General features: G+C 36.4%; 1 long non-coding RNA gene across 1 annotated transcript in view; it reads right to left on the reverse strand.

Annotated features, from left to right (window-relative positions):
- Positions 1-22052: 22052 nt before the first annotated feature.
- The window catches only part of LOC110470887 (uncharacterized), a 74602-nt gene continuing 71120 nt past the window's right edge, over positions 22053-25534 (reverse strand). Inside the window, exons 3-4 of the long non-coding RNA XR_002465494.1 lie at positions 23222-23264; positions 22053-22114 (exon numbers count right to left, since the gene is read on the reverse strand). This is a non-coding gene — a long non-coding RNA (uncharacterized LOC110470887). The remainder of the gene's footprint in view (positions 22115-23221; positions 23265-25534) is intronic.

Below are 25534 nucleotides of genomic sequence, written 5' to 3' on the forward strand. Positions count from 1 at the left end.
AAACCAAAATAACAACAAACAAAAATTATAAAACAGCCCCCTGCTAGCTACTACAAAGAAAATTCATTCTACATCAACCAAAATCTGCAGGAAAGTGTAACTAAAAATAAGTATTTTTGAAAACAAAAGGAAAACTGAGAGAAGAAGAAATTATCAAGAAAACTTCCTTTTCCCCCCCTTGAATATGAGTTTGGTCAAACCAGAAGTATACCAATTCAATAAAATGGAAACTCTGACTATAGAACCTTGTTTCAGTTGAAAAATGGAGAAAGATGCTTACTAACAAATAAAAAGATTTCTGTCCTCCATTCAGGTACTCAGGGCGATAAAGATCCAAGTTTACATTATGTGCAGCAATAGGCTGTCAGTGTACAGATGATAAGTTCTGTTGGCACTGGATGCAGAAAAATAATTCAATACAGAATTAGTATGGTATTATGCACAAGGATATTCTGGATTGATTGTACAACCAGATGTGTGAATTCAATCAAGAAATGTTTTTTGTCACCTCTTTTCAAACAGACATGCCAGCTTCATTCCCAGTTGAGATGAGAATAGGAATCCATTGCTTACTCTATTAACAATAGACAATTTTTCTAATAATGAATAGATTTTTTTCCAGTCTTCTGATGAAATTGTTTAGTGCCAGATATAGCTGTGATTTTTTTTTAAATTTCGTTTTCTCTAGAGAGGGAGCAAGAGTTTAATTATTTAGGCCTGAGGAACTTGTTTTGAATGCATCTGAAACAGAAGTAAAGTACTCAGTAGCATACACCCACAGATAATATTACAGCTTTATCTTACAGAAGGCATACACCCTGGTTAAAGGCTAAACAGGAGATAAGTGAAAAAAAAAAATCAGCATCATACAAGTATACTTTAATTCAATGAAAATCACTCAGTCCAGGTCAACTAGAAGATATCACTGGTGAGATTCATTGATATCAAAATACATGTGTACTCACATGTGTTTTCTCTGTTTGTATACTAAACAATATGCACTGAAAGCAGAAAAGAAATGTTTAGAAATCTAGAAATACTTTTTTTTCTAAATTATGCAGTATTTTCTTCTCTAAATTTAGCCTTTTATTTATTACCTCAGGCCCACTGTGGGGTTTAGAGTTATTTCTTCCTTAAAAAAGAAGCCACCTTCTCTCTTTCCTTTTATACAATGTGAGTAAATGAAAAGCAGTTTACCATTACCTACAATCACAAAAAAAAGAGACAGTGTCAGGTATTCCCAGCACCTTTCTCCCAGTCCTGTAGCTTTGCCTTTGCACAAAACTTAATGAACTGATATTGCATTATTCTACATGCATTTACTACAGAGATGTTTACTGCAAAGCAAGGTCAGTCAATAAACTTCTTATGAAGGACTTGGAGGATTTGATCCACAACCCCTTACTGCCTCCAAAAGCTTTTTTTTTTCTTTAAAGACCATGCTGATCATAACCCATTGGCATCTTGCTTAATAGGCACATCCCATGGCCTGCTGGGCCAGCATAACTTAATAGGAAAGGGAGATGCTGATGGGAAAACATGCACAAGAGAGATGAGTTGTAAAAGTGTAACTGGCACACACACAGAGCAAAATATCCCTGAAGACTCCAAAGACTTCTCAGTCTTGAAAACATTTACAACCAAGCACAGTGATTTATACCCCAATTCCAGCAGATTTACTCATGAGAGCGAGTAATATGCTCAGTAGTAATTAACAAGCTTGAATTTTCTCTGTTATTTTCACTGACTCTCACGCCTCTTCACACTGTCAAAGAGGTGTGAAAGAAGAAGGCTTGAGAAGAGGATCTTATTTCATGTTTTTTCCTCAAAGACATTTTTGTGCTAGCAAATCCAGCTTTGGGGAATAAATGTCACCAACCAAGAAAAATCAACAAATGTGTAAATCTGTATGTCCCCATCTCATTTATCTCATCATGTGTGTCCTGACAGTCCTCCAAAACTATCATTCATCTAAATAAGTTGTGAATTTCAAAACTGAAATTTTAAAGTGGGTAATTTGTCTATTTAGTATTTTTCCGTTTTCTTTTGCTCTGTATTTTTCCCTCAAAACCCACCTGCACAAGCTGACAAATGTAAATTGCTGCATGAAGTCAGGTACCCAGGTGTGGTCAGCAAATTGACATTCATGTAGAATGGGTTGGCTCTAGGATATTATAAACAGCCTTCTTCTTCCAAGTTTTAAACCATCAGTTTAAGGTTTCCTATTCAAAATAGCATTTAAAATCTTGTTGAGCTTTAAAGCTTTTGCTGAAGTTTCAGTAAATGGACCAATATATACTGAAGTAATGTCTTATTTGATTTCTTAACACTAAGCTCCATTTTAGCTACGTAAAAGTAAATTTAGGGCTAAAGCTGCCATATAGAGTGAAATAAGATAAAAATTGCTTTTCACCTTGCAAAGGGAATTACATGACAGAACACATTTAATATTGTACTGTGTTTACATTCCTAAGAAAATTAAGGGAGGAAGCTTTGTCTGAATTCAGACAATATTGTGTGTGCTTTTATAACTGTAATTGTTGAGAAGATAATCTTCTCTGTAAATATTTGAGTTAGGACACTATCATTTGACAAAAGGTATTTTTGTGCATACTTAGTTCCTTTTATAAATTCCCTTTACTTTATTCCCTGTCTTTTCTCAGAAATTTTATCCAACTTTACATCATAGTTCTGGGTTTTTTTATAATATTTCATTTGGTATGAGTTATAATGCTTTCTTCTACAATCAAAGATATGGTTGTGTATTAGAGATAGACATGTTCAGTGCTCAGGGGTAGATATACATTTCAAGAGGAATCTCTACAGTACAGTTTTTGCCTTCGAGATATTTTGGGATTTAAAAAATGATGAATCACAGAACTATTAGGGTTAGAATGGACCTCTGGAAATCAACCAGTCCAACCCTCCTGCCAAAGGAAGGTTGCCTAGAGCAGGTTACACAGCTACATGTCAGGTTTTGAATGTTTCCAGCAAGGGAGACCCCCCTTCAACCTGTACCAGTGCACTGCCACCAAGTTCTTCCTCATGCTCAGGTGGAACTTCTTGTGCTTTTGTTTATGCCCATGACTACTTGTCCTGTAATTGAGCATCACTGAAAAGAGTCTGGCACCATTCTCATGGCACCCGGTTTGAGACCCTTATATGCATTGACGAGATTATAAGATATTAAATAGGCTTAAGTAACTGAGTGTTCTTTCTAAGCTAAGACAGCAACACATTTCTCCTATAATTCTCAGAGATGTTAAGTATTGGAAAACATCTTTCCCTCAAAATGTATCTAATTTTCCCTAGAAAAAAAATTTCATTAGATCTTCAGTTTTGTATATCTCACTATTCAAACTTAGTATTGTTGGTGGAGCAAAATTAATTAAAGTTGAGTGAAGTGGATTTCAGTAACCAGAGGTAAAATCTCAATTATCATTCAGCTCCATGGCACAATAACCTCTGATTTCATTGCAGACAGGATCCAAAATAAGTTCTGATATATATATATATATATATATATATATATATATATATATATATATATATATTTATATTTCCAACTAAGTCCTCATGACATTCTTTAATAAATTAAGGAATTTTGGATATTTTCCTGAGAAGAAAGAATTCTGACATGGCAGGGTATTTGGTTTTGGTGGATATCTCCTTCCTCACAGTGGATGACTCTGGAGAGACCAGCTGAAGCAGAGGTCTCATAACACCTCAGTATGTCAGAACAGTTCCTGAGAGAAGGAAAAATTAGGCTGTAAGTGTCCATTAATTCCTGAAGTTATATTTTATTTTTTCTTCCAGTTACTGTGCCCCAGACTGCTGCCTCCCAGATGTGCCAAAGCACTATTGCAACCCGAAGTCATAAGTGAGTGGCTGGAATGCTTATGCAGAGGTACAAGGAGGCAACAGGGCAAGGGTGAAGCCTTGTGCGAGGCTGCTGCAGGGAGTCCCTGGCTCTCAGAGACTGCTGCTCTTTCCACTCCTCAGCTGCTGCTTTGAAACCCTTGCCTGAGGAGAGACACCCTTATGTGGAAACCACTGATCCAGAGATTCCAGTGAGAAATGTTCAGGTAGCATCTTCCATATAAACTCAGGGTGTATAAGGACCTTCCAGCTGTGCTGTTAGACTGTTTGTTCAGTTTCACAAAGGCCCTCATCACGACAATGGTTTTAGAAAGTGCCATTTAGGACAAACTGCGTCAGGTTACCAAACTGATACCTAGTGAGGATAACACTTGAGGGAAGATAACTCCTGCAGGCAAATACAGTTTGGAGCTCTTTTCATTTTTGCATGAGACCTCCTCCAGAAAGGGCTCTTGTTTAACACATCATCTTTATTTTACCACAAGGGTAAAAACACACTGCTGTAACTCATTCCTGAACTTAGACACATTGATTTTCTCTTTCTGACTTACTGGGAAATTTTGCTGTGTTGCCAGAGAACAACTCCACAATTCTGTCTTTGTGATCTGTGTAGGTACTTCTAAGGGCAGAATTTAAAGAAAGTGTTTCAAGGTTCTCTTTTGAATGACCTAATATTATTTCACTTGAAATAATCTGAGCATACTTAGTAGCACAAGATTTTGATAAAAAATGCTCTTTGAATAAAAAATATTTTATGCGCAAGTCGCATTGTCACTTTATATTAACTTTCTTATCCATTTCACCTTTATACTGTCCTCTGTATTCATTCATTTTTAACTAAGTTATCTTTTTTCAGTCCTGAAATAGATTTTTAAAAAGACAGGAGTGCCTGTGTCAGTCTTAAAGAAAGCTATCCTCTGGCAATTAAAATCTGCTTGAATTCTTCATAAGCAGAGGAAATTTTGTTAGAACTATGTTCTCACTGTAAACTAATGAAGTTAATGTATAACTCTTCCATCCTTGAATCTTTGAATCCTTTGCAAAAAGGCACTTCAGTACTACAGTGTAATTTTGCTCAGCGATTTTGACCTCCTAAGGGTTCTTCTGGTACAGAAAATTACCTAGACAGAAATGTTACTTTATATCAAAATGTACCTGATCAAATACAGTATAAATATCAAATTCTGTAAACTAAATTTTGTGAGCTTATTGTGCTGGGTTTTGATTCTGAAGCACTAAATGTGACATTTCTGTAAATAGGCTGCTTCTGTTACACATTTCCTCAAACTTCGACATGCTCTTAGCTAAAAAGATCTCCAACCTAAAATTAGTAATGACAGCACTCAGCATCTCTAAATGCCTGTTGTGATTTTTTTCCCCTAATTGTTCAATTTTGATCTAATATCAGATTATAGAGACAGATCAGTTAAGTGTAGTGCTGCATGATGCCATTTATTTGGCTGTAGCAAATAGGAAGACTATTAGCTAATGTCCTTTCTATCTTCAGAATCAGTAGATCTCAGACCCTGCTGCTGTGGTTTATGTCCAGGTATAATTGCAGCACACTTCACAAAGATTCCTAAATGCACTTCAGAAGACAAAATGACCTTTAAAGAGATGTTCTTCTTCTGCATGTGACCATGTCAAGGATCACAGCATGTAATGACACAGTTACACTGCAAATGACTTTTGGAAATGATACTAATGATTTTGAAGCAACATTTAAACAACCGGTGTCTCAACAGGTCATGTTGTTACCATGTTGTCGGTGGTATGTCAATAGATCATGAGAGATCACACAAATCTTCCAGTTAAGGTAAAGTCATTTCATTGCAAAGATTTTTGTAGTACTGCTTCACGTTCCTTATTTTCGTGAGTGCCTGTGTAAATGTAAATGGAAAGAAATAACTAAGAAGTCTCTTCTGGTTAGTTCTGCACTAATCTCAGTTCAGGTTAGGGAGTACCTTTGTATTCTTGAGATAGCTCTACTCCCTAAGCCACCATATAAAACATTTAACAGGCCCCTGCTCACCCTCCCAAAATTTTCTACTGTGGGATTTTAAACAGCAACATAATAAACCTACCTGCAAGGGCACTGCATCCTCTTTCATTAGCTTGGAAGAAATTTAACTTTACAGAATGCATCAAAATCCCTGCTGTGAAACTGTCATCTTCTGAGTGCAGTCAAAATACGCTCTATAATCTCTTATTCATTTTAAAATCAAAATTATTCAAGCCTCTGATTTTTCCTTTATTTTTGAGCTGCAGTTTTGGTGATTTTATAAATCCTGAATAAAAATAACAGATCATTATTCACAGTCCTTTTAGTCTTCATTAGCATAGAAAGACTCACCAGCTTGCTAAATAAACAGAACACATAGGTTAGACATATGTTTCTTCACCTGACTTATTTCATGATGCAGAAAGTACTTCAGTTCTATTTCAGCCCTTTCCTGTGTGAGAACAGAATGCACCAATTAATAATGTCAAATTACAGCCAGAAACCCATGCCTGAATGAGCTTGTCAGGACAATGAGACTTTTCTGCTTATTATTTTCAAAAAATTCAAGTGAAAGAGAGAAGCTGTGAGCAGTTGCAAAATTCTCTGTACTTTATCAGTGCTAAATAAAGGACAAATAAATATGTGTAAAAAGCTTGCATGTTTAATGCTTTAAAATAACATAAAATTTAAAAATCAAGCTTTATGTATGAGGCATTGTAAAAATGCCAATTTTTATATGCTTGGCAATGACAGTATCAGCTATTTAGACATTCATTTAAAATGTTTTTTAATTCCTATTTGTACAGTCTATCTTAATCCCTTATTCCACTTTTATTAGTATTATAAAGACAATTTAACTCTGAAAGAGAGCTGGAAGGTCTTGAATTTGATGTAGGACTCACCAAGAAAAAGAACCAAGAGAGGATTTGCCTGCCTTTTGAATAGTGTAGGTGTCCTAGACCCTGCCTGGACATGACAGATGTGAAAGGACACCCTGTGTCTTACAGCTGCTTATTTATTATCATTCTCATGCAAAATAAATAGCATTAATTGTTTTCAAAGACTGAGGGGATCTCCACCTCAGAAAATGGACCATGCATTATTGTGTCACTGCTGAGTACCACAGCAATTACATAACAGAGAATTCCCACTGTGAGAGGTGGGTAAAAATAAGCGCAGTAATAGAGAGTGAGTACAATAATAAGAAAGCATGAGCTTGCTATGAGCTCTCTTTCCCCAACAAGTCTTATAACACCTCCCAAAGTCAAACAACTTGTGGGTAGCTTGTTTGGCAGCTGGCTGAGCTGCTGCACACTTGCTGGAATAACTCACCCACAGATGTCTATGCCTGCTATCCTGGCAGTGGCCAGGCTTTGGAGCATTTCCCACAGTTTGCGGCAAGAAGCAGCACCGCAACAAGGACTGACTCTCCTCCCACAGGCTTGGTGCTTAGCTCAGCCCTACTGCAGCCATTCTCTTTAGACTGGAGGAGTGCTTACAGAATTCTTAGAGCAGGTTAAAATGGAAACCAATTTAGAAGTACTGTTATTACATCAGTGTATTGTGGAGATAATTAAAACAACTGTGTTCCCTATCCAGTAGGAATAAACAGATTCTTGCTGTATCTTAGTCTAGCAAATGAATCTTGGTAAAGGAGAAATCACATCCTTCCAGCCAGGACAGTTGATAATTGTTAAATGGGTTAGGTGTAAGCACAGTAAATAAAGTCATCCAGTTACCTGCCATCATCTAAGCAGCAGTAGCTGAACTGGCTGTGGGCAGTGTCTTGTGAGGGGATTCAATAGCTCAGCTAAGAGCTGAAAAATCAATCTTTTGTCTAAATCAAATCAATTGATATTGTCAGCTAACACATAATTACAGAAAATTTACTTTTCCTTTGCAGTTATTTCATGCACCATTGTGTTCAAGATGTCTCTGTAGCAATGGCAAAACCTTCTGGGAAAGCCTCGAGTGTCAGCATATCTTTGACTATGTGGAGTCAGGTGGCAGCTGCACATCTGCCTTAGGTCAGACCTGCCACAGGACAGCTCTATGTTTCTATAGTGCTTTTTAGTATCTTTCTTCCGTGTTCAGACACCAGCTATGAAGCAATGAATCATGGAGGCACAAAACAAGTTTCACACCTGCAAAAGATGCCTGTTCAGACGAGGCCACAAACCTTACCCCATGGTTAACTAAATACAATTATCATAATTTCTTCATTAGTTATGTTCATAGTTATACCCTCCTTGAAAGGAGGAACTATTTACAGAGGAAAGAGTAAAATATTTTCAGGATGGCCAAATTCAGCATGACAATTTCCCTCAGAAAAAATACACCTGTGTTTGTGAGAGCTTGTTATGGTAGTTGAAAACAATATTTTGGCTTTATTTATTCTGCCTCTCTATCCATTGTGGAGCAGGCTGGCACCTGCCCTTCTATCCTAAGGAAAGGGCTAAGTACAATTGTGCTGCTCCCAGAAACCTCAGCAGGGAGCTAACCTGTGCCAGCCCATTTTTTGTTGTAACTTATTTTCTCTCACTGGTCAGCAATTTGGAGGTCACTTGCATGGAAAAAGGAGAGAGCAGCTTATTGGCAGCTACTCTGCTGCCATGGTGATTCCTGGAGTACAGAGAATAGTGCATGAAGGATCGTAGGGGGATACAAGGAGGTAGGAGTCATCATTTTTATACAGAACACAAAATAATAGAGGAAAAAAAGTAATGTAGGTCTGTAACAGCAAAAATGAAATAACATTTATATATCAAAGAAAAATAAGTCAGCAAAAGAGATGCAGAGATTGGAAGGATATGGATGCATGGCAAATTCATCATTGGCTTAGTATAATTTTAAGAAGCTATAGTGGGACTGGGGAGATTTTTGTTTGCTTGCTTTTCTCATAAATTCACAGACAGAAAAATGCTGGCCAGCTCTAAGAAAGGGGCATCAGTCATGCAGGCATTTAGCCAACATCACTACTGGGCCCTATGAATGTCAGGTGCTATTCAAAAAGCTAATTAGTTTGTTTTCCTTCAACACTTTGTTGAAAGAATGTTTCATTACAATGCAAATGGTGTTAACTCACAACACAAGCCAGTCAAAATCTTTCAAAACACCAGACCTTTATCATAACTTGCCGAATAATAAATGCTAAACTCACTTTAGAAGATACAATTCATACTGGTAGCAGGATGCTGACTGTCAGACAATTTTACAGCCTTTATTATTCCAGGTACTTTGAGTCCCAAAGTAATTTGTCTTATTACCTCTGTTAACAATGGATTGGCACTTGCCACTGTAACTAGCTGGATTGATAGCTGAAAAGTAAACTACTGCCTTTGTGAAAAGAATATGGTTGAAACACATCCTACCCTGTGTTTTTTTCTGCTGCTGCTCCCTCCTTTCCTTCCTGCCAGCAGCAACTACAGCAGGGCCTCAGAGTATGACAGGTTCAGGAAAGCTGCAGCCACATGCTCACTCCTCTGTCATCTTTCCCAGCCCAATTACACATGAATTCAGTCTCTGTGCTGTACTTTCTTGCCCAATGACTTTCTCTGAACAGATTGCTGAGCACTTTCATTCCTTTCTACTCCTGCCTTCATTTGGGCTGGATCAAGACATTTCAAAAGTCAGACTGGATCAGCTCTTGTCAACTTATTAATCATTCATTAAGTCCACTTAATATTTTTGGCCTTTCCTTTGTCAAGTTCATTGATTCAAGCCATAGTGAAGCTCAGGTCCCAGAAGGGCGATGAGAGCTACCATGAGTGCTCTCCACTGAGGGTGCCATTGGCATGAGGTGCTGGTATCTGATGAAAGGCATCAGTTTATAGCACAGATGAAACACTGAGCCTACACTCTACACAGGCAAAGACAAGACAAAACATGTCTTTGTGTGAGGTGGTTATTGTCTTCCATGTGAGAGGAAAAATGCTGGGCTACAGACGCAACTGAAGGAGGTGTAAGTCTTGGCCAGGCAGAAAAAATGCACTTAATACAAGATGCTGATTGCTCTGCTATTCAGACCTGGAGGGTGGGCATTCAGTACCATGCTACAGCTTACAGTGCTTACAGCTGGCAGATTATACACTGATCTTACAGGACCCACAAATCAAGCTCTGGAAAGCCATTGTTGCTGAACAGAAGAGAGTTTGAATGACAAATAGGACAAGAAGAAAGGGTAAGACTCTTTTTCCTGGTGCCAGTCATGTTACTGACTTAGTAGTCTCAATGATTAATACTCAGAAGTAGTACTCAGAAGTCCTAAAAGAGTAGTAAGAGTAATGTTAATTCCACCATTTTCTTCAGATGAAAGTATTTTTCCCATTTTCACAGTAAGATCCAACTCAAACTCTTACTCAATGCAGGGATTCAAGCACTTTGCAGGCAGAAAGAAAACAATATAGAGATTAGCAAAATGCAATGCTTTTTTAAGTGCCATGATTTATTGTCAATAAAATGTGCAGACAAGTAGATGCGCTTTTAGATAGAAACAGTTTAGAGACCTTAAAAATAGTATTATTCACAGCAGAGTATTTTGTTTTGTTCTTGACTCAATCTCAACAATAGGTTAATAGACTGAACCTTGCCACTGCAAGGCATGCTCATATGTATGCAAAATAAAATATTTTATAGGACTGATGGCATAACTGATATTAAAATAGTAATTTATATCCACAGAAATTTTAAAGACACAGACAGAATTTTTAATATTATGATTGAAGAATCATTATTCAGACCTCTGTAAAAATTAAAACTTGCAGAACACTGTTTTGAGTATATCAAATCATTCCATTTTTCATAATTTCTTAAAGTTTTGTTGCTATTTAAGTAACTTTCTCTTTATGTCCTATGTTTTTTGAAGAACAATTTTTTTTTATTTCCAGTTCAAAAACTTTTTGATGCAATATTTATTTCATTGAAAGGCAACATTTAATATGATGGGTTTTTTACAGTGTTTGAGTTTTACACTGTGATTGGAGGTTGGTTGAACTGATCACCGGTTCATCAATCCTATAAGCTAGTATGTCTTTGGTCTTGCCTGTTTCTAATTCACACTACTGAGCCAATGGCCCCTTCAAGAGATTTATCTCTCTGGTTTTGGTAGGTCGGAAGCCTGCACTCAGATCCTGGTTAGAGTATTCTATAGCTCTCTTGCAGCCCCTAATATTTGGGTTTCTTCCACAAGTAATCAAGATTCGTGGGGAATTGGTGCACATCCCAGTCTGCTCAAATACAGAATGAAATCTTGGGAATTAGAACAACTACTCCCAGGAGGAGATTGACTTCACATCTTCACAAAGAAACAATTTTTAACAAAGTTCTGTTAAGAAACTTTCATTTGGATCTTCTGGACAGACGTTTTTGAAAATAACAAAAAGTGGCTAGCTTTTATTTGCAAAACTCTTGACTGTTGCAAAATTTTGACTTCGCAAAACAACATATCAAGGACAAAAAACAGGAAATGAAATTGTGAAGGTGGATAATGTGCAAAGAGGAAGAGAAAGAGCAGAAAGAGTATGTAGGATGTGAGAAATGAGAGATCTGGATGGCTGTTGCCAGACAAAGCATCTGTAAACAGACCTTTGCTGCAAAGTGTTCCATACACTCTACCAGTGTGAAGTAAAAGAGGGTCTATGCATCAATGAAACTGGATGTAAAAATAATCAGAGGACAGGTCTGCATTTAGATTAAGTGCATTAGAAATATTCACTCTGTTCTCTGTATTTTCATACTCTGAAATCCTAAAACAGAAAACCAAAACAAAACAAAAAACAAAGCAAACCACATCAGAATGAAATTCAACTCACAACTAGGAAGAGTATTTGCTTTTAAATATAATTGAAGTAAGGACAAAGTAAAATTACAGAACAGCAAGGCATGAACCCACTGCATTTTCTCTGTGTGATACTGTTCCAAAAACTCAGTGAAGCAAGATGCTCATACTGTGTAAAATATTAAATTATTCATTTGATTTGTATTTAATGGTTCCAAAAAACCCAAGCTGGTAAAACACAAACAACACTTAGTGCACCTTTCTTTTTTTTTTTGCTTCAGGAGGCGCTTGTTCCAACACCTTCTGCATGCAGGCTAAATTATTTCCCTCAAGTAAGTTTTGTTTCTATCCAACATTAGTAGAAAGGTGTATAGTCTTTCATTCCCATGAGACACATATGTTTTCACACCCCCAAGCACATTGCTTTCAACTGCTTGTTAAGCAGAGCCAATGAAACTGAGAATTCTTAAACAAAACACACATTAGCATGCCTCTTGTTTTCTTAGGTTTTCATTGCTCCATTTACTATTTAGAACTTCATCCCACTCCTATTGAAGTGAATAATGAAACTCCCATTGATTTCAATTTCAAAGCCTCTCAATTGCATTAACATCTAACTGTTGGAAAAGGGAAAGCAGATCTGTGAATGTTATGAACCAAAGTTTTGCTTCTGTATCTGCTCCACACTTCTGTACTATGGAAGTTACTGCTTTATCTGGGATATTTTCTACTTGTGGCCATGTTTGCTTGTCTTTTGCAGAGTGCTTCAAATTTTATCCAAGTCATAGTACTGATAGAAATAAAATGAAATTTAGAATATACCTCCCACCTTTAAAATGTTGCACGTTTAGTAGTTATCAATTATTATTTAAATTTTTGTAACAGAGGGACAGGAAGAGATGCTAATCTGGTTCATCTTCTGTTTGATAATAAATCTCAAAGAACACCAGCTACTGCAGGGATAATTACCCCAAGCACTAGGGCTGCCCTGTTCATTCTTCTGAAGTGACCGATAGTCTGGGAATGTTAATGCCACTTCCTCAGCTTCCATCAACTGCACAAGCTATCTCCCTCCTCCCACTTCTAAACACCTCTGTGGCTCTAGGGCTGTCAGCAGAGCACATGCCACTATTCCTTCTCTTCCTCTCTACAGAGTCCTGTTACCACCTGTTTAATAACCTGTTCCACTACCCTTCACCACCTCCCTTCTTCTCCATCCTTCATGCTTGAATGATATTATGGGTTCCAATTCATCTGAAGATGTTGATGCCAGTGAAAATGTCCTGAAACAGGCAGCCTGCATAATCACACTAAAACTTTTGCTTGAAGCATACAATCTCTGATGATCTGGCTGAGATCTTTCAGAATAGTATACAGTTCCACAAAGCTGGCTTCTAAAATCCAGTTCTGCTTTCCGTCCTTTCCATATTTTATATTATCCCATGTATTGAAACTGTCTGAAATCCCAACACACATACTTCCATCCCTGGGAGAAGTTCCTTTGAAAGAACTCTTTGACAAATCAGAGTATGGCTTGCATATATCAACAGACATTTGTTTATAAACATAACTAGATCTAATTGAATTAGTTTTTTATTATATTTGTTTAAAACAGCCTTAAAACAGCCACAGCTATATTTTTTTTTCTTCTCCCTTTTGAGAAAATTGCATTTTGAAGCTCAACAATCTTCATATCCACCCACCTCCTCAAGATGTATTCAAGTAAATGTAATCAGACTCGTTCTGAAGAAAAATATTTCATTGAGGCTAAGTAGAGGTTTTACATTTATGTGTGGGGGATATGTACTTTAAATAGCAGTCATTTTTCTCTTGCCTGGGCCAAGCCTTTTTGGTCTCACTGGCATTGGTCTGTTAAAGCCAATAAAACTGCAGTGGAGAGATGCAGACTCATTTTGGGCAATTTTGAATGATTAAAGAAAGAGGAAACTTTTAGCAATGTAGCTGCTTCTTGCTCAAATTAAAATAAAATTAAAAATAATTAAAAGGAAGTAGTGAGGTTTTGAACAAGCATTTGAATTTTTCTTTGCAGGACACATCCATCCACATGTTTTAGTGGAAAACAAGTATGATTTTATGTTTTTGTTTTTGGTTTTTTGTTGTTGTTTTTTTGGTTTTTTTTTTTTTTTTTTCAGAATTCCTCATCTCCACAGGAGGTAGGCTTTCTTTCTTTTGAATATAAAAAAATCCTGATGCGCTGTTATTTGTGGTGACAAGTTCATTGAAGAACAGACCCTTCTTTCTTTTCCAGATACTTTCAAGAACAACTTGCCGAGTGACTTACTGGTCACCTTCACAGATTGTGGCAAAAAAAAATACCAAAAAAGGAGCAATCAAGAAGTTGTTCAACTTTTCTAACACTTTCAACCAGATTGAGCCCGGCTGTGTCCGTGCCGGGCGGGCTCCCCGGCTGTCCCGCTCACCGCGGGGCCACACGCAGCGGCCGCCCCGAGGCTCTGCCCAGCCGGGCCGGGCCGGGAGCGCTGCGGGCGGGGAGCGCAGCACGGACACACACGGGGAAACCGAGCCACGGCAGCGAGGGAAGGACACTCGGCTGAGTCTGCGGAGAGCTCATCCCGCAGCGGGCACAGCGAGTGACACATCTGAGCCCCAAGGGGCCGCTTTCCAAGGGCAGAGGGAACACGGGGAGGACACAGCCGGGGACCGACAGGAGGCATCAGGGGAGCGGGGCAGGGTAAGGGCTCCCCAAGAGAAGCCAACGCGGGGAGGAGCGAACCTCACACCCAATTCTGCTTCCAGGAAGGGATGGGAGACAGGGAACTCTCCAGAACCAAAGGAGTGTGCTAGCTTTGACAGACAGGCCTGAGACAAGGCACAAGGGAGCTATACAGGCTGATTGACATGTGCATTGACAAACATTTTGGTGGGGGAAAACTGGTGAACACCTCACGACTGAACCATCAGGGAAACCAAATGGAGTACAGAAAATGAACCACCACAAACTGACAACAAGGAATATTAAAACATACCACAAAAGAACAAACTGTAAAATAACAGACTACCACACCAGATAGTTTTGGAACATAGATATTCTATATTCCTCTATTGTTTTTATTCATTCCCTTTAGCACATTACTGGCCATGAAGCCAAGAGGAGGTAAAAAGAAAGGTCTCTTCATCTGCTTAGCCCATCACATAATGTAGGGTTTTCTCAGTGTACGGTTTTTGAAGAATGAACACTTTAAATTTTTTTAAAATTTTTAAAATTTTAATCTCGGGGAATCTCATGTTATATTTAATAGGTTTTCAAAGGCAGAGCATTGTCTCCTCCTTTCCAGATCAGAACAACAAGTTTGGGTCACTTCTGACTTACTTCTAGCAGGTGAGAACCTCTAGTGCCAATATGCCAGCAAGTCACAGACACACTGACACAAGCACTCATACCGAATGACTGCACCAATGTGAGACCATTTCTTTCTAGTTGTCCAAGTGAACAGGATAAATATATATATTTCATATATATAATATATCATATACAATATACAATATACAATATACTATATATTAAATATTAGATATTATTAGATAATTATATATATATGTATTTGAACAGGATAAATATATATCTATACATACATACATACATACATATATATATATATATATATATATAAAAATAACTTCTTGTCACCCATATAGCCATAGATTTTTCCAAAGGAAGTTGCCTTTTTCTATTATCCTGCTCCCCATTCGAACTAAATCTTCTCTGGAAAAATATGAAGATAATTCCCAGAAGTAGGGGTGAAAAAAAATCTCCATTCAATTATATATTACTGATTAAGGCGCTGTGAGTAAACATATATTTTTTCCTATCTAAACTCAAAAAATTCCTCATGCAGTATCTGATTCTGGGTAGCATTTTCGTATTTGGGATTGATGATAATAGTCTTACTTTATTTTATAGACTTGGGGAAAATAAGCATAAGTGGAAGGTGAATAAAAGACTCAAAACTTCACTTCCTGTAAGAAATAGCACAAATATAAGAGCCATTCAACAATTCCTGAGTGTTTGTATATTGCACAAGGCTGACAAACTCATGCATTCTAAATCCTTTTGAGGGGCGGACTACTCACAGATGCCTCAGCTGTACTCTTATTATGCAAATGTATGTTGACATAAAGTTGCCCAGATATCTGAGAACTGCATTACCCTAGTAATTCCCACAGCCCTGCCTTAGCTCCTACCCTTCTCTACTAACATCATTCTCCTTCCATTGTGGGCGGCTTTAGAGCATACTGATGCAAAAGAGCAGAATTTGCCCCTTAAAGTAACAGAGAGATTGACATATGTTTTCTCCATCCATTTGGCTAACCTACAATAAAATGCCTGGTGCTCCATCAGAGTTTGTAATTGATTGGCCAGTAAACAGCTTGTTGATAATAACATATTCTCGCCATCTGATGTTTTGAACAATCCAGTAGCAATCTGCAGCAATGCTATTTACACTATGTTCCCTGCACTGGGCATGGATCCAGCTTTTACCACCACCAAGAACAAAGAAGCAGGAGGTCTGTCATAACCTTCAGAAGTTTTTGTGAGTAATTTTAAGGTTTTCAGAGACAGTTTGGCTTCTAGCAGAGGATTTGAACACAGAAATATTTTTCGTGTTCTTTGTTTTATGTATCATAATGGGGAAAGAAAGATGTACAGAACAAGTTTTCATAATAGATAAGCATTTGAAGGACATTGTCTTTGACTTCCTGCGAAGACAGAGTTCAAGCAATGCTGAGAACATCCCATCAGTCATGTTAGGTGACCTTGGACTGATCTTCTAAGTTGCGTAATGCAGTGTATCTCAAATCATGTCCTCTGCCTATTTGGATTGTTTGCATTATCTCCCTTTGGGATCCTCCTACAGAATTGAGATCACAGAGGAGCTTGCTGTATGCATGTTTGTGACCTCTTTTGGTATTTTGCTCTCTATAATCAAATATTTTTAAATTATATACAAATAAGGACATGCAAGTAATAGCACTGACAGAAGTCTTAGTAGAAGCAAGGTCTCTCCCAGTGTCAGAAATATTCCTCAGCTCTCTATAAAAGTTCAGTACAGGCACTGAGAGTACAAGTGCTAATGTCCTGAAGTGTGAGACTGAGGAACATACCAGGATGGAGATGTGTCCAGAACAGAACACGAAGCTACTGAAGAACAGTCAATTGCCTTCAAAGTACTGTCTAAATTTAGGCAATTCCATTTCTTTACAACAGCAGGGCAGGGCTTGAGAGGATCTAAGCCTTGCACTTCACTTTCAAGCTGCTCATTTCAAACGCTCATTTCCATTTTAACAGTGAGTATATTTTCTTTAACAGAAGTGTATCTACTGCATGTAATTATAAGGCTTAATAATGGTCTCAAGTTGTGTTCTTATCAATCACATCCCAATGAATTTAACTGATTTATCTGGCTTTTTTATAACATTGAAAATGAGACCTTTCCCCCTCCCAATGTCCATGATATTCCAATATTTGCTATATCTGTATAGAATAACAAACAAAAAGACATAGCACCTATTGAACACCTTCTTTGCTTGTCTTTTAAAATATCCCCAGCTGTCCTGTTGCTTGGAGCTCCTTTTTACTTCTTTCAAGAGGACCTAAGGTCCCAATGTCAATGGTTATTAGGTTTAAGTTCTTTGTTGTAGCAATAAAAAAGTCTTCTTGGCTAAAGGAAATTTAATGTCTTCCATAAATTTAAAAAATATTTTCATATCAGATTATTGTACAAAACTATATCTGCCCACACTTTTTCTTAATTAAAAAAATCGTAAGCAAATAAAAAATGTTAGTATTCTGCTTAGTAAATCCTTCTTTGAAGATATCCCTTTAATTGTGAAGATTTTCATTTACACAATCTAAGAATTAACACTGTTTATTTCAAACTATTTGTTTTCTGAATACTCATCTGAAGTTATCTCACAATTTAATCTCCAATGGAGCTTTTTATTCTTTGACAGTATATTGGCTACATACCAGTTTGGGGTTTTTTTATCCTTTTCACAGTTTCTTCAGCTCAGCTGTTCCATATAAGCTGCCAGCATTTTTAAATGGCTGCTTTCATTATTATTTAATGTGTGTTGGTTTCAGCAAATATTGTAACTACAACTGTTGCTTATTATGGGTCTTTTTTTTCCCTATAGTCAGTCAACTGGCAACATTCCAAACTCCTTTTTAATTTCCTATGACTAGAAAACTGTGCTTGCAAGGTCTACTCACTCTTTCAGATGTTTGACATCATTACTATTTAATATGCTCCTTCAAGAAATGTTGTTGCCACAGCATTTCCTGACAGCTTTACAATTCTGTTTCCTCATTAAATACAACTGTAATTGTGCTTAAAAAAAAATTACTTTGAACACAACTATTTCCCACTCTGTCCAGCAATACCATAGGAGACTGGCTCACTACAGATTTGTTATCTTCCCTGAGTTTCCTGAAAACAACTGCACCAAAGACCTAATGTAGTTCTCAGAATTTCCAAGAAAATTTTAGTATCTACTCACCTAGGCAAGAAATAGGGATAATGGAGTGGCTCAGCACCTCTGGTTCATGTTTACATAATCAGTTTCAAAAAGGGAGGGATGAAGAGGTTTCAAAAGTCTCTGGAATCTTGCCTTAGTCATTTAAACAACCCAGTATTAATTAATGCTTCCAATTCTATTTAGACTATTTAGATCTGCAAAGTCATGATAGAATTTTTACATGGCCTTTGAACCTTGAGAAAACCTTGTGGGTATTTTTTCTCATGATGACTTACACAATAAGTAGATGTCCCTATCAATAATGCACCAAAGAAATGTAAATCCTCCTAAATATTTCCTAAAATTTTTTGTTCACTGCCTAGCCTTCTATTCATCCCCCTTGTTAATTCTGCTCTATATCTTGACATTTCCCCACAGGCATTTAAATAAAATTCTATTAGAGTACCCAGCTGGGAAAGAAACCCCTTCCTCATCTTCCTTTTCTTTTTCTCCTCTGCCTCACTTGTCTCATTCAGGACTAAACATACTCTTAAAAACAATTAACCTTATTTTTCTAGCATTTTCATTATAGGGTGAAGAAGGAAAAGGTATTTCTTCATCTGAGACATTAAAAGCAAGGTGAACAGGAGGGTAGGAATGGTGATTCAAGGCATGTCAGCAGGAAAAAGGCTTGCAGGTTGATAAAATTGGAGAAGGTCCATCATTAGGTGGTAGAGATGCAAAACTACCAGAAGGTATATGTGTTTCTTTCTTAAGCATTTTTTCAACCATAAACAACATGGAATCTTTTTTTCTATCATACTCTAAAGCTGTCTGTTATGTGTAGCTGAAACTGTGAGGTTCTAATCCCTAAGCACTGAGAAAGCTTAACCATGGAGTAAAGATTTACCTTGTGGGAAAAGCAACTTTTGGAGGGAAGGATGGCAGTTTGAGACTGTGACCTGCCACAGCAACTGGGGCACTTTTAAACCCAATAATATATTATTTGAAATGGAGGATCTTGTCTTTTCTATCAGAAATATAGTGACTTAATTTAGGATGGAACAGTATGTCTTGTCAAATGCATTTTTTTTAATCCTGTCTGTTCATTTACTTCTCCTGGGGAGAGGATATGCGTATGAGAAAGAGAGAAAACAAACCACATATAACAGATATTGCCAATGTTGCTCAGCAAATTACAAGTTATTCAAACCCTGTTATTTGATGGCCACACATTATTTTATTCACAAACAGGAAGTAGGTCTCCAGTAGCACAGACCTTCATGGTACCTTGTTCAAGCATTTGCATTTATTGCAAGGAAAAATAAGTTTTAATTGGTTACTGTATATCAAGATATTTTATTTAAATCTTTATAGTTGCACAGTAGTTGCAGTTTTGAATTCCATTATGCAGCCTTCAAGTTTAGGTAAGAAATGGGTCATTTTGCATCAGGTAGAATCATAGTCCAAGTCATCAACCATAACCCACTATTACAGCTATATCATTATGCAAATTAATACAACAGTCCATGAATTCAAAATTAAAACAATTCTTATATCAGGAAAATGTATGCAATCTGCATTTCCATCAGATATTTATCAGACTAAGTTTCTAATGGAAGTGATTATTTGAATTATGCATGACTATTTTAATTATTTAAAACCTACACATTTCTAACAAAACAATTGAGTTCTACCTGTCTAAAAGAAGCCTTTTCAAACTTAATATGAAGATACAGAATAAGTAGGTATTCACATATTAAGAACATGTAATTGTTTGTTTGTATTTTCCAATTTCAGTTCACTAAACACAGTTATATTTGCATTGAAAATAGAATTTCTTACAAATGTTTCTTTCTGCTATGCTGTTTAGTTTTTAAAATCTGTTTTCATGTACAAAATTACCATCAAATTTGTTTACATCAAAACAGGAACTACATAAATTAACTTCCCAATGAGATGTGCCTTAAAAGAATATTAAGGTTGAAAAGTTGAGTGCTCAAATGAAGAACTAACAAAATTAAGTTTGCCTGTGTTACTCACATGCACATACATCTTCCATCCCTTGTGAATTGGTGATGTTTCTAAATCTTCCAAAAATACCTCTTCACATTCATGCCCATTCAATGGTCAGGAATAGCAATTATTGTAATGAAGTCATTATAGCTATGTATATGTAATATTGCAATTTTAATTCCATCTTAAATATACAATGCTTCTATCTTCATCATCCAATTTGTTTTACAGAATTCATGTTACACCTAAGATAAAAAAAATCAATTTAACCATAAATTTTAATAGAGGAATTTGCTGCATCTGTAAGGAGTCAATGTGGATAAGGAGACAACACGGGACCAGGTAAATCAGATAATAATAAGTTTCCACATCCCTTTTCCAGTGTTAAAAGTTATAGCTATACGTAAGAGTTTGGCTGGACTAAGAAGCAGATTTTTTGTAAATAAAAGTTATGTTACAAGCAAAAGTGAATGTTTTCTCTGAGAAAATTAATACTGGAATTCAAGTGATCTGCTCCAAATACCATACCTATAGATCTTGGTAGATATAAAATTAGGAGTGTGAAAAATTTGTCTTGTATTTCCCTTCAGATTCTTAATTATTAATTTTACTGATGCATTTTCTCTTGTGTTTATCTTGTCACTGTTTTCATTTTCATTCATATTTACACTAAATATGTAAATGCAGCCCCAACACATTAAATAGCACATATATTTAGAATGTTAAACATACACTGTACATCAGAAAATGCTCTGGAGTGTCTCCCAACAGAGTTTTGCTATCTAAAGTTAATGAGTTTTAATGTACGGTTTCCTTGTACCTTTCCTTTTTCTGCACATCAATCTGTTCATGGCATCTGTCAAGCATGCAATAGCAGGGAAATATTCTCTGGGGCTGTCAGTGAAATGACACCTTTCTCCTTTACTGGAGTTTGAAAATAATGCCCATATTTCTCTGAAATTCTCCAGGCAATGTATGTCTGCCTTACAGAACCAACACCATCTGCCCAGGCAGATTCTTAGAGCCAATGACACATAAAAGATTTTATCTGATCTCTGATGTCAAAGATATTACATTAGGTTATCAAACTTCCACTTAACTAGATGACTTACCTGCATGCCTGACATTCAGATAAAATGGTTAAATAGAACAGTGACTAGGGTTAATTCACTGTATTATCACAATCAATTATTATAAGCAAGGACTCTAGTATATGAAGAACAATGCAATTACATGTTCAAATAAAGGCTGGAACACTTTGGCATTAAATCACTGCATGGCAGATGACCATATTAAAGCTATATGTGTTTTAGCATTCCTGAAATATTTAGAAGCACACATTGTATCTGTAGGCAACATACAGACCTGTACTTGCCCTACAATTAATCATTACACAAGCAAGCCTCCACAGGTTTTCATTTTGAGTCTAGCAAATGCTTTGTGGTTTCCTGAAAAAGCTCAGAATACTCAATATTAAGAATTTCACCCACTTTTGAACATGTCTCAAATGAGTTGCCTCATTTATTCATTTATGCAACTGTAAAATGGGTGTACTGTACCCATCTGTCTTAGTTGATGGAAAGATATTTATCCATATAAATTTGTTTCTTCAGTAAATTGTTTTTGAGGGTTTATTGAAGAACCATTCTTAATTTTAATAAGATAAATAAAAAATCTGAAGTAAAATTAGAACTGCAAGTCAACCTGAAGACAATGTGGATTTCCTTCTGGTAGTTGCATTTACTCTCCAGGCCAGCTGTAAAAGTACCAAATGTCAAGGCATCACCATTTACAGATGATATCAGAATTTTTACCCAAATAAATCATGCTGATTATTATCATTACCACAGCACCTTCAAGTATGATGACTTCAAATGATTCCTCTCTAACCTGGTGATCTCATCTTCTGTAATTCCATTTCTTCAAATTGGCTCACCCTTGTCCTTTAACATTAATGGCAAAGAAATTATGACTATTGAGTGAGAACTACACTTACATTAAGAGAAAAACTTATTTTTAACTATAATTTTTTCCCCAAGGATATATTAAAAATCATAATCAAAAAATAAATGAGGACATAGCACTGATCTCTAGTAGAAAAGAAAATAACCATGCGCTTAAGCAACACTGTCTCCAACAGGTTTGAAATGCACTGCCTAAGTGTCTTCCTGAAAAATTATAATTGATTCTGTTGGTGCCAGTGTGTCTGAATTTTATTAAGTCACAGCAATGGGGGTACACTGTTTTTACTGTTTTCTTGAATGTGGCACAACCTAATTTCAACATTTCATTTGATGAGTAAGAACATTTTCTATAAAGAGTTGATTATTTTTCTACAATATGAATCCTTTCCTAGAAACAAAATACTTAACTTCAATTTTCAGAGCAACTCAAATTTAATTCATTGGGAGATTTGAGCTGTTTCATACTATATGTCTCTTTTACCCCTTTAAATATCGTATAAGAGACTACTATTTTTAATATAAACATTTAAGCTCAAAATTAATCTTAATGTTATTGATTACAAAATTTACTAGAAGACCTAATTTGATGTAAGTCTAGGATGGTGATTTTGATCAGTAATTTGTAAATAATTTTCAAAATATCATTTCTGAACTTTCTGCCAAAAAAGTTTCAGCTTAGAGCATTCCAGCATTTCCTTTCAGAGATAATTATGACCAGAGAAAATTATTTTTTTTACCAAGTGTACATCAGTCTAGAAACATGAAAAAATAAAAACATTTCAATATCTATGCAGCTGGGCTTCTTTTATTTCATTCAAAAGTAGTTGGTGTTTTTCTGTAGTTCCTTCTAATCTTCCTTTGTTTTACTGCTTTTAAAAAAATTCTGTTTTATGCATCATAGTAGACAAGAAAAATACTAAATCCAGGTTTTTCTTATTCTCTCTATAGCAGAGAAAGAACCAAATCCTAATGACTGCTTTAGAAAATCAGATCTTTATGGCTTACAACTAAACCAAGGAGACCTTGGCCCCAACAGGGTTTAGGCTGACACGAATACTTGTAGGGGATCAGCATTACACTACTTACCAAATATTTTTGTCAGAGAATACCACAGTCGCCCCACCAATTCCTGCAACACAGAATAGACAAAAAAAATGTACTATTCAACCAATGCAATTTCTTTTTACTACTCCTTTTGCAAATGAGTATCCATTTATTGCCAGTTTGACCAAAGAAAATCTTTCAGCCTCAGGCTAATAGTCTGTAACTGTAAGACATGAGCTCTTCTGCTAACCCACCTTCTAAAACCCCTGCTGCTGGGACCTGGAAGTCGCCTCCCTGCTTCAACATTCTAAGTAAGAAAGCAAACTATGTCAGCATAAGTCACTTAAAGAGCAGCATCTGTGCTTGTCTTTCCTGTCGTCCTCTGGTACTTCAGACACACTGAATAATTGAGCTTGCTGGACTCCGACCAAGTTATCTATCTCTGACGACCGGTGTGCTGTAAATTCATACAGAAAACTGTTATATTCCACTGAGCTGCAGCTCCCTAGATAAAATGGTAAATTTTCTGCAGATCTTCCTGTCAACTTCAACCTGAAGGTAGGATTTAGGAAGGTTACATTTCTCAGCAAACAGTCAGCTGGAAGAGCTTTTTCAGCACCTCTCAGTATTTCCCTTTAGTAAAGCAAGGTGAGGGGTTTTTTTCAGCCCTTAAAGAAAAATAAAAATTGAAGACATTTATTATGGTTACAAGACTTCAGTAGTTCCAGAAATGTTGTCTTGAGGTCACTGCATTGTCAGAAGACCTGAAGAATTGCTTCTCTGCATGAAATGTAACATCAATACCAGGTTTCAGCAGCATTCCAGCCAGCAGTGAAGTAATTTGGAAGATATTACATTTACAGGTTCATTGTTTAATGTTTGCTCTTTCTCTTGTCTATACTTTCAGTTGAACTCCTTTAAAAAATCAGACAAATCAGTATCAATCTCTAAAATTGATGGCTCTGAAGACAAATAATTTTGGGGCAAAGAGTCAGACTATCAGCTACATTTTTTCCTAAAATTTTCAAGAGTGGATATGTGTATTATATTTAGATTAAATTTTTTTAAAAAATATTGTTCCCATATTTATTCTGCACAACTGTGAGAAGCTCAGTAGATGAGAAATGATACATAAGGTCTGAAAGGTCCAAAGCCTGTGCTGAGTAAGCATCATTCCAATCTGCTGCTACAGCTAAGTGGTAAGGCACGTTATTACAAAGTCCCTGATTCATCTCCTTTCATTAGAAAACTTTCAACTGTAGCAACAACAAAAAAAATCCTTTTAATGCTTTTTTCTACTTTTTTCTTTTCTTTCCATACTAACACCCACTCTGGTGCTGAGAGTTTAGAAACTGCTTTTTCTGAGTCTCTTAGTGGTTTGCACTATTCCAAACACAAAGCCGTTGACTGGCACTTCAGAAAGTGATGTGAATAACTCACAGCATATTGGTTTTGACAACATAAAATAAAGGATTTGCCCCCCTGCTGTTATTGCCTGGCGGTGCTCTTGTAGAAAATAAAAATAGCTTCCAGAGGTAAAACTTTGAGGGGTACAATTACACCATTTGTGTAAATGGAAAATCTGTGAGGGGAAAATGACATGAGCTCTATATTATCAGGGCTCAGAACTACCACTGGTTTTTTGAATTACATGGCCACCTGTCACAATTTTACTTGAGATGTCAGTGAAATGGTAGGAGCCTGTACTAAAATGGGATGAGTAGCATTTAAAATATTTCATCACTGCTGATCTTCACATCTGCATGTAATATTTTTAGACATAAATACTGTTGAAAAGTCATTGGCTTTCCTTCCTCACTGTCTCATAACACAACCTGATAAATACCAAATTTACTTTTCAGTAAATTATGTATTAATGCCTTTATTATTCAACCACAAACATCATTAAATAATGCACCAAGCACTAATAATCTGATAAAACCAACAAAATCAGGGTTTGCTTTCACAGAGCACATTAATCTGGAAGAAACTTTAATTGCATTAGAGAAGTTACTCTTTTGTCTACCACTTGTCATAGAAATGTGTTTTAACATACTTTCTTAGCATTCTATATAGATCAAACAGTATACAATACACAGGAATGCCTTAAGGCACTACTGAACTGCAGCCATGTCTTCAGCAAGATATAGTTATTTAAAAATACACAGCAACACAATGCAAGCTTTACTGAAATTAGCATGAAAATATTAATAGAAATAATCTAGTGGGGAAATCTTGGTTTTCTGTTTTGCCCTGAGTACAAGAGCAATCATTTCCATTTGTATAATTTCCCCGTAGTTAGACCATTTATCAAAAAAGGAGACTGCCCCAACTCTAGGCCCTTGTCAATGACCT

This window comes from Lonchura striata, chromosome 2 (assembly GCF_046129695.1).
Source record: "Lonchura striata isolate bLonStr1 chromosome 2, bLonStr1.mat, whole genome shotgun sequence".
Taxonomy (NCBI): domain Eukaryota; kingdom Metazoa; phylum Chordata; class Aves; order Passeriformes; family Estrildidae; genus Lonchura; species Lonchura striata.